The sequence below is a fragment of the Moschus berezovskii genome, chromosome 3 (genome assembly GCF_049115385.1).
Source record: "Moschus berezovskii isolate FMDL1 chromosome 3, NW_MosBer_1.0, whole genome shotgun sequence".
NCBI lineage: Eukaryota > Metazoa > Chordata > Mammalia > Artiodactyla > Moschidae > Moschus > Moschus berezovskii.
Genome location: NC_142462.1, coordinates 54,135,259 through 54,148,839, shown reverse-complemented (window position 1 = coordinate 54,148,839; position 13,581 = coordinate 54,135,259). Strand labels below are relative to the sequence as shown.

General features: G+C 39.2%; 1 long non-coding RNA gene across 1 annotated transcript in view; it reads left to right on the top strand.

Moving 5' to 3' along the window:
* LOC148778325 (uncharacterized) overlaps window positions 1-13,581 on the top strand; it is a 30,817-nt gene that overhangs the window by 8,225 nt on the left and 9,011 nt on the right. The window lies entirely within an intron of this gene.

The window sequence follows — 13,581 nt, the reverse complement described above, 5'->3', positions numbered from 1 at the left end:
AGTCAAACTTTGGTATTATTGAAGCCCTCAGCCTCTGTAAAGATGACCAGTTAAATTGAGGGGGAGATTAAGACTTTCTTAAAATTTCCTCACATTAAGCAACAGAGTGAACTGAGCTTTAATTTAAGTTAGGTAGTAGATTACTTCCTAATTCATAGCTTTAGGTCCAAATAGCCTTCTCTGAAATTAAAAACAAAACAGAAAACATTGAAAGAAGCAGAGGTTTATGTCATGAAAATCAAAATTTCATGATTATGAGACTATAATAGCTATGGCATAGTTATTTCTGTGTATCCCTACCTTTTTTTATCAGCCAAATGGGAATTATCAAATTATGTTCAAAGATAAGGTCTAAATTCTGACAGGAATTTAATCGGAGGCTGAGATCAAAGTGAAAAAATTTTAAAGGTAAATTCTTCAAACAAATTGTTAAGTTTTCTGAACCAGGTACTTAGTAAAATCAACTATTTGTGGAAGCGAAGAGGCTGCTTGCTTTTCTATGCATAACCTTTTTCTCCCACCACCCCTTGCCATCATGTGTTCCAAATGTTCCGTTTATAAATGCAGTTTTTTCCTTGCTATGCATTTTTGTGAAATAACATAATTTGTGTGAAATTAAAATATCATTCTGAAATGAATCGGCAATGTAAAATGAATCAGATTATAAAATCAAATGAGGTAAGGCTTAGAAGAAGGGAAGAGGATAGTTAAGCATTCATATGTGGATTTTTAATTTCGTTCTTTGGAAAGGAATTCTCAGTGAAAAGAAGATCTTCATGTCAATCATAAAATTTGGTATTTTAGAACTCAGTAATTACAGCCGCACCAGCAAACTTCTTAGAACTTGGGGCCCCAGATTGATCAGGTGAAGGTACATGTCTTAGGGTATTTGTCCTCTTTAGATTGAGAGCGTAAAGAAGAGTTTTGACATCACAGGCTATTTTGACTTAAAGCATGAACTTGAAAGTAGTTTCATTTTTTAGAGTTTAATTATTCATTCCCTTGTAGCCTCTCCCTCTCACTGGCAGAACTTACTTCCTTGCTTGCTCATTCTGTTACTATGCATCAAAGAGGCATTGTGTACCCAAAGTTGTTAAGCTACTTGGGAGAAAGGTACTTACAAGAACAGGGTAATTATTAGTCATAATAAACTGTCTTTGCAGAGATACATGGGTAACTCCCTTATATATTAGTGGCAGTGAGCAATTAGATAGCTTCCCAACAAGCTGGTTAGATTTGTTCTAAATCAAGGACTTCTGCCTCACAGTCTAGGTCTAATGTCTTATTAGGAGCCTAACAGAGTCATCGTTTTGAAGATAGGATAACAAAATTTAGGACAGATCAATGTGTGTCCATAGATCTCTAAGATATGAATCATCAAAGCAAAATAGTCATGAAACTTGTAGGGTTTTTTGGTAGAATGTAGCATTTCAATTCAGTATGTATGAGAGGCAAACTAAAAAGAACTAGTTGACAGGGGTTTGCTGCTGTTGCTGCTGCATCGCTTCAGTGGTGTCCAACTCTGTGCGACCCCATAGACAGCAGCCCACCATACACTATAGAGTTGCTAGATTTAGTTGTCTAAATAGCAACACTGTTGTTTTTCAAAAATAGTTACTAACAGCAAATAAGGACATGGTCTCTTGATTTTAGAAATTGTTACTTTGAAAAACTTACCCTGCTGCTTAGTAACCCTTCAGTCTGTCCAACTCTGTGACACTGTGGACTGCAGCCCACCAGGCTCCTCTGTCCATGGGATTCTCTAGCCAAGAATAGTGGAATGGGATACCATTTCCTCCTCCAGGGGATCTTCCCAACCCAGGGATCACACTCAGGTCTCCTGCACTGCAGGCAGATTCTTTACCACTGAGCCACCAGGGAAGCCTGAAAAACTTGCTACATTGTTCTTATTCTCATTTTACTGTGGAATAATGAAAAATGATCCAGAATTCATTTTGGATTATTGTTTGTGAATCATTCATGTTATCTCAACTCTCATTTTGTGACAAGTCAGTCCTAGAAGTAGACAAATGTGTAAAATGATTATAAAATTCCAACAATCTATTTAAAGTAGAATATGTGTATAAGTACAGCCATTAAAATTATTTTTAAAGAATCCATTTCAGAGCATTGTATACTACAAAGAAATGGTAACAAAAACATGAAAATTTATAGTTCTTAGGGCATTTGTATACTGTGTGTGCTTTCACAGAAATGAGGGTAAAGGAGATAAAGTAGAATGGTTTCACTGGTTCTCTCTGGGTTGTATGCTTACAGATGACTTTTCTGCAACAGACAAGTTTCCCCAGAAAGCATTTTTCTTCAGAGTTCTAGTTTGTAGTGACAGGGCACAATGCCTGTATATTATCTTTAAAAATATGCAAACAGTATGATCTACAGCTTGTCAGAGCCCAGGAACCATCTCTCACTGCAGCACTTGGTGTCTGTTTTGTCCATACGTATGTCCGTTATTTTTTGGTTCACCTCCCCTCATCTTCATGACTGTTGCCACTATTTTAGCTCAGACCTGGCATAGAGTAGCCTGTCACCCTAAATATTCGTCAAATAAATGAGTCTCTATATATAAAACTGTGTAGTGACATAGCTTACTCTGGCTTTAATCTTGCCCCTTCTAATCCATCTATCATCCTTCAAAGTGATTTTACGAAAATGTGAATCTGGTCTTTACTTGAAATGCTTTAAAGGAATCCATGCTCCTAGAATGACATAAAGGAAGGAACTCTGATTTGGTGGCTCCTCCCTTTTTTCCAAAGATCAGTTGCTTTTCCTTTTGCTTCCACCCGTATTACTGCTTTCAATTCTCCAAACTTAAACTTGTTCTGTCAGACCTTTCTTTTGTATCATCTCTTCATGGAATATTCCTACTCTACCCCCTTGTGAATGCATCCTTCAGTTCAAGTGTTCTTTTCTTTATGATGCTTTCTCTGGTGCTCTCCAAGAAGTCTGTTACTATAATTCCATGTACCCTTTACCCCGTGCTATTAATATCAAAGCAGTTTGTTATAATTATTTAGAATCTCCTCACCCTGCTAGAATGTGAGCCCTTGAAGGGCAGTTTTTAACTTGCATGGTTTGTCTCAGATAAATGCATAGTCCCTGCATTAATTCCCAGGGCATAGTAAGTGCTCAAATAAATGTTTTAATTACTTAGGTCTCTTCTCTCTTTGTTGTAAGTATGAAACTGCAGAATAGCCCCTGAACTTTAACTGTGAAGAGAAGTAAAGGGTTAGAGATGAATTTTTGTAGTTAAAAGCTAGGAAAATGGTAATGGTTGTGCCCAAGAGCAAAGCCACTCTATTTGGGGGTGGAAGTGGTTGAATAATTGAACATCAATTCTATCTTTGAAAGACTAACAATCCCAAATGAAGGGTATCCTAGTACTCTTTGTCCATTGCAGATAAAAGCCTCCTCAAAAAAAAAGTGTTCAGTTGTGTTGATCAAATTGAAAATTCCTGTCCAACCTCTGGTATTTGGTTATAAATCCTGATTTTTCAGGTTAAACTTGCCTTTCCATAGCATAATAATAATAAAGAGATAACTGTACAGGTACTTTTGCTTAATTACATTAGAAAAAAGAACCTTTCCGTTGCAAACTTTTCTAAACTGATCAACAACGCTATTAACAGGATAGAATTTCAGGACTAGATTCTGGGATCTCATTTCAAAAGAATAGGTGTGGTCCCACAAATAATGAGTGGAGATCATAAATGCTTACCAATATACAACAACATCGTAGGGACTAAACATCCCAAAATGGCTTTGATAAAAAAGTACATGTTTATCTCAGCACAGAAAGATACTTAGTCTGAATTCTTTTAATAGTTTACAATCAACAGATGATATTGTTGATACTTTTATAAAGTTGAATCCAGTAATGTGTTGACCAGTCCCTTCCACAACACAAGCAATTTTATAATCCTCAGGCAGGTTTGGTACTGTTAAAAATCAATTCTAAGATATGTAACATTTTTATAAGTTGATACATTCAGTTATACAGATTCTGACATTCTTTTCCTTCTTTCCCTAAGTGTTAGGTGAAAGTGCTACATAAAGAACTGGTACAAATATCATTACACATTTAATTCAAGGCAGACTTAAGGTTGGTCACCCATTTCTAACAACTTAATTGATTTTTCATTGAAGACAAATTCTTATGCCCACGGTCATACTCATGGCTACCAAGCCTTTAAAAAGAAAAAAATTAAAAAAAATTAGCTTCTCTACTACAGGCATGTTAAAATGTTGCATGTCAGTAGTTCCCAAGCTAGTTGGACCACTGTAATTATCTGGGAAGCTTACTAAGTATACATTCCAGGACTCCACCCGAGTTTCCCCAAACAGGTTGTTATGTATCATTCGTAATGTTCTTAGAATGTAGCAATTCCATAAGAATCACAATCGCTTACCTCCTTAGTGTGACCCAGGAATCTGCATTTTGCAGAAACTTCTCATGCCCAGGTACTTTCCATGCAGGTGCTACTTTGATAAACACTTACATGGAATGAAGCATTTCACTAAAACTACAGTGCCAATAGTTGTTCCCCACCCCCTATTTTTTTTTGGAGAGCTTTATTGTACCTCCACCTTAAGAAGCTTGGAGGTACTATTGGCATGAACCATTTAGTTTCTTCTTGGAGATTTCTTCAGAATAGCGACAAAATTTGTTTCCTAAAAAAATCAATGTTCTGATAGACTTTTTTCTGTAGTAGATAAGGGTCAAGTCTTGTTAGCCTGGGAATCAGTCTGTCTTTTTTAGGAGTGCTTAGGTTTTTTGTGAAAAATATCTTATTTCTATACTCTTTTAATATATAGGAGCATTTTAAATGGGGAGGAGCTATCAGCTATTATTTTAAACATAGTGACATTTCATCCTACTACTTTTACAACTAACCGTTCTGAGATATTTAGATGATGAGCTTTCAACCAAGGTTACTGTTTTCTCTTAAAAGGTAAAAGCAGGAACTTTAAATCCCAAAAGCGCAACTCAAGAGCAGAAAGAAGCATCCTTTCATTTAATATTAGTAACTTAAGAGTAGTTGGTTTTAAGAACTTTAGATAGCATGAGCTAGGACTTAAGGACCCACTTCAACATAAAAAATCCAGCCCCAATACCAGTAAATATTCTCATCATAAAATTCCACATGTATCATATTCACCAGGCAACTTTATGTACACTATTAGACTTCCTGTATAATAACCTCCTTGAAGGAAATTACTGGCTAAAGAGATAATAATGTCTTTTCTTCATAAACTGATAAATGACCTTTTTTTCAAATACATCTGCTCCTTGGTTACTCTGTCTTCAGTCCAGGAGATACCAATTTGCTTATTAACAAGAAGAGGTTTTTTGATCTTACATTTAGATTGTTAAATTAGTTTTCTTTTGACTTAAGTTATTTATAAATGCCAAATATAAAGAACTACAAATGACTTCACCAAATCCATAATATAGCATATGGAGATATATATATATGAAAATATAGTAAATAGTATACCAGGAGTTTATGCTTCCATCAAGCTGGTAATAAATGTTGTGTGTGGGTGGGTGGGTGTGTGTGAGGGAGAGAGGGAGGTTGTTTCTGAGAATGCTGACATACCTTTTAGTCTTGATATGCTCACCATATTGTCCAGAGGATTAATCTGGAATAGGAAATGTAAAATTTAACTTACTCTAGATCAGAATTAAGCTCAAGGAGGTCTTTGCCTGCTGATTGTGCCAAACTAATAGTCTTGGCAGTGTTTCAGTGGATACTGGGTAGGGACAGTGGGAGTGCATTCATAGGCATCACTGTTTTAGATAATGAGGCATTTGGCTATCTTAGAGAGTCATAGTTACTCCTTATCTTACCCTCACTTCACTTATTTCTTTTTGATTTTTAATTAACTTTTATTGGAGTATAGTTGATTTGCAACAGATTAGTTTCAGGTGTACTACATAGTGAATCAGTTGTACATACACATATATCAATCTTTTTAAAATTCTTTCCACATATAGGACATCACAGTGTTGAACAGAATTCCCTGGTCTTTATTATCTATTTTATATATAGTAGTGTGTATATTTCACTTAATTGAATTTTTTTTAACTTTTTCCCCCCAAAATTAAAGCGTACATTTGCCTCAAATGGGAAACCTAAGTGGTCATGTCATTAATTATGGAATTCTTCAACTTGAAAAGCAAGACGACATAAATGCATTTAGAATGTATGGATAAGATAATTTGTGGGGTGAGAAGGAGAGAAAATTTTTTCAGATGAGTGTATTCCAACACATTCTGCCTAATAAATTCAGGTCTGAAGGGACAAATGAGGTGTGGAATTGAGTCCTTCCAACATTCCACTATATTGAGCATTCTTCCTGTTCCAAGAGGCAGTGAGGGATAATTTGTGAGTTGCTGCAGTTAAAAAGAATGTGCCATACAAGCACCCAAGGGCAGAGAGAAGGATGGAGTTTCTGGTCTTAAGATAGCTGAGTTTACAAAAGTGTCAAATACATGAAAAGAACACACCATTAAATTCCTCTCAAACATTGTATATGAGAGGAGGTACATCTGTGGGCTATCACAGTAGTCAGTCTTGTTCCATGCAGCATAAGCATAGCAGATGTTAGCAGAGATTGGTAGAATTCAGATTAGCCTAAAAACCTCCAATATACAGTGTTACCTCTCCCTCTTTATGCATGCATTAGTTTGCCCAACAAGTGACTGACTTGTGTTTAAACAGCTTCAGTGATACTGGGCATCTCTGTGGTCAGCTCTTTTTTCCTCTGCACCTCTGGAACTGAATACATTATTCCAAATAGGTTCTGTCCCACAAAACACAATGAGTAAAATAAGGAACTGGATAGGTAGGTGGCAAACAGCAAAAGTTATTTGGACATGTAACCCACTTGTAAGTAGACTAACCAAGTAAGCAAGAACTATTGGAGAAATTTAACCTTAATTTTTTTTTAAATGTTATTTTAAAATCTTTGGGAATATTCAAAAATAACTTACTAGAAATACAGCAAGTTTCAGAAGCTGTTTGAGATAAAAGATGTTACATGTAAAACTAAAATTATACACATAGTATATAATTGTACACATTACAATAAACTTAAATCTGAGTTTGAGTTATTTCTTCATAATTGAATTTCTTTTTCCCTAAGGTAAAGTGTGAGTATGTTTTAATACATGCTGTATTAATTGACCAAACAAGCACTTGGTGATATTTTCAGGTGCCAGAAAGCATTATGATGAAGACCATGTTGAAATAAATATTCAGCCAGCATTTGTAAGTTTCTGTGACCATACATGCTTGCATGAAGTTGAGGTTTATCTACCCTTTATCCCATTAAGAACTAGAATAAGACTAGGCAAACTATAGCCAGCACTGCCTGTGTCTTTATAGCTGAGAAGTTAAGAACGTTGTTTATATTTTTGAAGTGTTACTGTAGGGGTAGGGGCACCCTATTTGACTGAGACTGGTTCAAAAAGCCTAAAATATTTCCTTTGTGACCCCTCTATACAGAAGAAGAAAAAAAGATTGTGGATTCATGAACTAGAGCAGTTAAAGTATTCTGACTTCTGAAAACAAATAATGTTCAAATGGTAACCGGTAAGCCAGAGAGCCTGCTGGTCATCAAGGGATCAGTTGGTACACAGAAAAGGAAGCCAGGCTAGCCAGGAGGTCAGACTACACATACCAAGAAATGGCTAAGGGATAGGCAAATAATTATATGCCCTGTGTCTGAGCCAGTAGATGGAATAATATGCTATGATTAAAATGAATTTATAACAACATGTAAAAAATGTTCTTAATATATTTAAACTATTAGTATAATGCTTAATACCCTATATCTTAGTGACATGACATTTAGGGGTAGGGTTAGGGGTTTTACCTAGTCCTGTGCTGAGTGCTGCACAGTTGGTCATACAACAGCATTCTCTGAAGTATCATGTTGTTGTTTACTCAGTCGTGTCTGACTCTGTTGCAGCCCTGTGGACTGTAGCACGCCGGACTCCTCTGTCCATGGGATTTCCCAGGGAAGAACACTGGAGTGGGTTGCCATTTCCTTCTACAGGGCATCTTCCCGCCCCAGGGACTGGACCTGCATCTCCATTGCAGGCAGATTCTTTACTGCTGAGCAACTAGGAAAGTATAGTGTTGGCACTACCCGTATTTTAAAGAGAAGCTAATGCGTTAAGGAAATTGTGAGTCAGGGCCTGAATCATGCTCAGTATTCAAAAATAATTAATTAATGGGATAGGTGACATTAATAAATGGAAAACAATTATTTGTCTCCACACTAGGAAAGTAACCTTCAAATATGGCACTAACCAAAAGTTAAAAGTTTTAGTGCAGTGGAACCACAGATTACTATGTATACTTTCATTACTTGACAGACTACTAATAAAGTTAATTGAAGTTTAATAAGCATTGTCAAGATTTTCTTTGGAAATGATGGACTCTTCAGTGAGGTGTTGGCATTTTATAAAGCAATTAACAAAGCTGTATTGAACCTAAAAATTGGTCACCAATTCATGTACATCCTATGTGTAGTTGCCTTCCTTGGGCAGCCTTTGACTTATTAAAATTTAGAACAGAACTGCACTTAATCACATTCACCAATAAAAGAATTTAACTTACTTCATGAGGCATTAATACAGAATATATACTTTACTGACAGTTTCACAGGGGGGGACTGAGAAAGGAGTTTAAACTGCAAAAATTACCCTATAAGATTTTCTTCTAATTGTAAAATACATACATGAGATCTGTTATCTTAAATTTTAAAGTGTACAGTACCACAGTGTTTCTCCTAAGCTTTTCTAAGTCATCTTTCGTTTTGCAGAACAATTTAGCACTTGTCGGCAATATATAAACTTAGCAAATATATTTTTATACTTGTTTCAGTTCAGTCGCTCAGTCGTGTCCGACTCTTTGCGACCCCATGAATCACAGCACGCCAGGAAGTAGCAACGATCAGATTGCATGTTCTTCTACCTTGTGGCACTGATACTGGTTCGAGGTCCCACTGGGTTGAGGACTAGTAGTATCAAGAACGCTGCAGCTGCTTGTCACAGATGGACACAGCTATAAAAGCAGCAGCATCTTTGAGAAGTGTCTCACTGGATTTAGCTAACTAATTTTACCAGGTATTTGGCAAGGTCGTGACTGCAGTACAGGGCCTTTTATTTCACAACTTGATTCAGGTCCTTGGCCTGCAGAGGCCTGGTCCACTTCAGTGCTTTCCCTCAACCGCAGGCCCTTGGTCCACAATAAACAATGTAATAAAGAATTGTACATTTTAATCATAAATAGGTGAAAGAGAGCTTAAACTGGTTTAATAAACTTGGCATACATTATCTCTGAGCTTAAAACATCTTGAATAAAAAACAGCATTTGTACAAACTGGTTTTTCTATAAAAAGGCCACATTTCCATCCAGCACATTTTATTTGGCTGTGTTCCTTTCCTATAATAGGACAGAACTTCAAGAATTCCAAAGCAAATTTGCACTTTAGCATAAATTACTCAGTTTGGTGACTGTCATGTCTCCATAGGTATTTTCTACCTATTTTATCCTATAAAATACGGATAGCTTGAGACTAACCAGAGAAAGGATTCTAAGCAACCATGATGTGTTTGCTTTTAAGCTAGTAGTTCTTCAGAGAAGGCAATGACACCCCACTGCAGTACTCTTGCCTGGAAAATCCCATGGGTTGGAGGAGCCTGGTAGGCTGCAGTCCATGGGGTCGAGAAGACTGAGCCACTTCACTTTCACTTTTCACTTTCATGCATTGGAGAAGAAAATGGCAACCCACTCCAGTGTTCTTGCCTGGAAGGAATCCCAGGGACAGGGAAGCCTGGTGGGCTCCCGTCTATGGGGTCGCATGGAGTCAGACACGACTGAAGCGACCTAGCAGCAGCCGTAGTTCTTGAAATGGGGATTCTGGGTCAACTTATAGCAGAATTAACTGTGGTGCCTGTTTTAGACAAACCTACCAAGTTAAATCAGTCCTGTATTTTGAAAAGGTATACTCGAGAACTGTGGGGCTGGAGAAGACTCTTGAGAGTCCCTTGGACTGCAAGGAGATCCAACCAGTCCATTCTAAAGGAGATCAATCCTGGGTTTTCATTGGAAGGACTGATGCTAAAGCTGAAACTCCAATACTTTGGCCACCTCATGCGATGAATAGCCTCACTGGAAAAGACTGTGATGCTGAGAAAGGTTGGGGGCGGGAGGACAAGGGGACGACAGAGAATGAAATGGCTGAATGGCATCACCAATTCAATGGACATGAGTGAACTCCGGGAGCTGGTGATGGACAGGGAGGCCTGGCGTGCTGTGATTCATGGGGTCGCAAAGAGTCGGACACGACTGAGCAACTGAACTAAACCTCAAGAAAATTTAACCTTTTTTGAGGTGCTAAATTTCAATGAAGAGTTTGTCTCTTAAAATACAATTATGAGAAAGGATACCATAATACAGGCTCCTCCCTTAAGAGATGTTTTATGAAACCCGGATCAATATTTTAATAAGACTTCAGGAATGCAAATATTACAGGCTATAGCTTGAACAGTTGTAAATAGGAGTGTGTTTGAGCAGTCATGGGTTTTTAAAGGAGCTATGAATTTACAGTGCAAATCTACAAGGAAAGGAGAGAAAATTGCTATTTTCAGCTGCACACAGATGAATTAATTGCATCACATCTGAGATTTGGTAGTCCCTGTCTCTATTCTTGTTGAACTGGAAAACTGCATGATTAACTTGATGTGAAAAAAAAAAAAAAGATACTTAACTGTAGGATGTCAGAGAATAATGAAAACACTTCAAAGATTAGTTGTGGAGGCAGGAGAGAAGGATTTTGCCTGGCCAAATGAGTTTAAATATTATAACAAGGAAATTAGCAATCTTTAAGAAAATTGGTATCTAAAAGGAAGTTACTTGTTTGCACAGTAGGTTCACCATAAACAATCTGATACTGCTAACCTTTGGTAGGCTTTAAAAAAAACTTTTTACAGTTACATTTGTAATCTGTGAACCCAACCATTAATTGGAAAATAGTCAAGGGGAATTCAGGTGCAAAAAGCAAGATCTTTGTACATAGGGAATACAGCTTCAAAACACCTCCAGAGTGTGGATTAAAGTAGTTCATCAGAATCCTTCCTTTTCTTATGGCGTTTCATGGAACCAAATTATTTGGGCTAAGATTGTTTCAGGCTCCCAGAAAATAAGTTTAAATTACCTTTAACATCAGTTTCTTCCAGAGATACTCCCCTAGATCCCAAATACACAGATTCCTAACTAATTTTGTGTCATGACCTTTTGACAGCCCCATGAAGTGAAGTGGTAGTCGCACAGTTGTGTCCGACTCTTGGCGACCCCATGGACTGTAGCCCACCAGGCTCCTCTGTCCATGGGATTCTCCAGGCAAGAATACTGGAGTGGGTTGCCGTTTCTTTCTCCAGGGTCTTCCCAGCCCAGGGATTGAATCCTGGTCTTCCGCATTGCAGGCAGATTCTTTACTATCTGAGCCAGCAGGGAAGCCCCATAAAGCCTAAGAATTCTCAGCATGCTGTAAATGTGCGTTACGGAGTGCACACACGACTCTCAGTGCCATCCCCGGACTCGTGGTTAGTAATGAGGCCTTTATTAGCTACTGTTAACCCAGTACTCCATATAGTTTAGAACAGCCTCTTCCCTCAACAGACCTTGGAGAAACCAGCTTACTTCAAAGTGGAGGTAAGAAGCCACAGTGAGGAACTTTAGTTGGAAATGCTAACAGAAGTTAACCCTCTTCAAAGTCGGGCCAATCAAGAGGAAGAGGTTCTGTTGTCCAGTTTTGGCCTTTTGTGGAAATAGGCCCTTTCACTGTATATATGATAAACGGGCTTAATCATACAGTGGACACACCCAAGATCCCCTTTCTCTTCATTCAGAACTCCCTTGCTCCTGGTGGGATGGAATTTGCCCTCGTGAACTCTACCCAGCCGTCCAAACATTGGCTCCCCGTCTGGAAGAGGGAGCTGTGGGTGGCTGCGCAGCAGATGCAGCAAGCTCGTGGCTTGGCCACCGGCCCGAGCAAGTCTGGGCCTGGCGCGCTCGTCCGGGCAGCCGGCTGGCTCTCGCCGAGAAGGGCGTAGCCGGGCCGCTGCGAGCGTCACATAGGCGCCGCCCCGCGGCGGGGGAGGGGGAGGGGTTGGCCCCGGAAAGCGGCGCTCGCGTCTCCAGAGGCCCGCCGCCCCCGGGCCGAGACTGCCAGGCTGCCGGCAGCCCGCAGTTCCACGGGGTCGGAGGAGGAGCCGGCAACCTGCGCGATTGCTGCCCGGCTGGAGCTGCCGCCCCGCCCGCGTCGTCGCGCAGGAGCCTCAGAAAACGCACTTCCTCCGCGGCCGAGCCCACTTCCGCCCAGCCTTTCCTGGGGCCCCGGGGCCCAGAGTTTTAGCCTTTTCGGTGTTCGGTGTCCTAGTTGACACACTTTAAGGTCAGCTGGTCATTCCTTCCAAAAAGTATAATGTTTCTTACAACCTGCCGCTGTTCACGCTGCTCAAACTGAACCTGGCCGCAACCACCATCTTCGGAAATACTGGTAGCTGTCAGTCTGTCCATTGCCCTACGTGCCGAGTGGAAATGACTGTTCATTATGCTCTGCTAGAGGAGGCCAGAACGATAATGTCCCTGCCATGGGAAGGATCTGTATTTGAATTCTGAGTCCCCTGTCACCGCTTACAGCTGTGTCCAAATTTAAAAGATGAATGTTGCTGAGTCATTCGTTGGATCAAATGAAGTAAAGCATACAAACCCCTTAGCATACCTGGCTAGAGTTGTATCTAGCATAAAGGCTAAGTAAAAATAAGGAAATGTATAAAATATTTATCGACCATCTATTTGTTCAGTATTATGTTGGTTGTGTTAGGTAAGGTTTCTCCCCGTCCCCATAGGACTGGCCTCCTCCCATCTGAAAGAGCTGGTGTTTCTTAGTATGTTAACAGCTCCCAGCCAGGCATCCTTTCAAGCTCCTGGTTCTGAAGAAGTTTCTGTTCGTATTTAACTTGGTCATTATTGCAGAGCGTAGTACTGGATGAGTCTTTAGTAGGGATGGTAGACAAGCCTAGGTGTGGTATGATTGTAGCACTGTTCTGTTTTTATTTCAGAGGGAAAATGTAGTAGTAGTAGACAGGCTTCCTCCCGAGTACATTTTAGGCTGTTAACTGACAACAAACCATAATACTTCCCAACCCGTGCCCCCTACCATTTGGAGCCAGGTGCAGATTAGAGATGGGGTGGTGAAAAAAGATCTAAACAAAGATGCTAGATTTTTTTTTTGTTAGTTGCACTAATGACTCTGGCAGTTTTCTGTGCTGCTTGTGAAAATTTACAAGGAAATGATAAGAGAACTTAGCATACAAAAATTATTTTACACCAAAAAAACTGACAAACTCCAAACTTGTGACTAACTCATTCATGATCCATTTGATCTTGACATGTTGAAGAGTAATTAGAACTTTTCTAGGCTGAGTTGTTAACTTGTTTTGATTGATCTCTGCATTCCCAGCAGGACTCTTAAGTCCTTGCC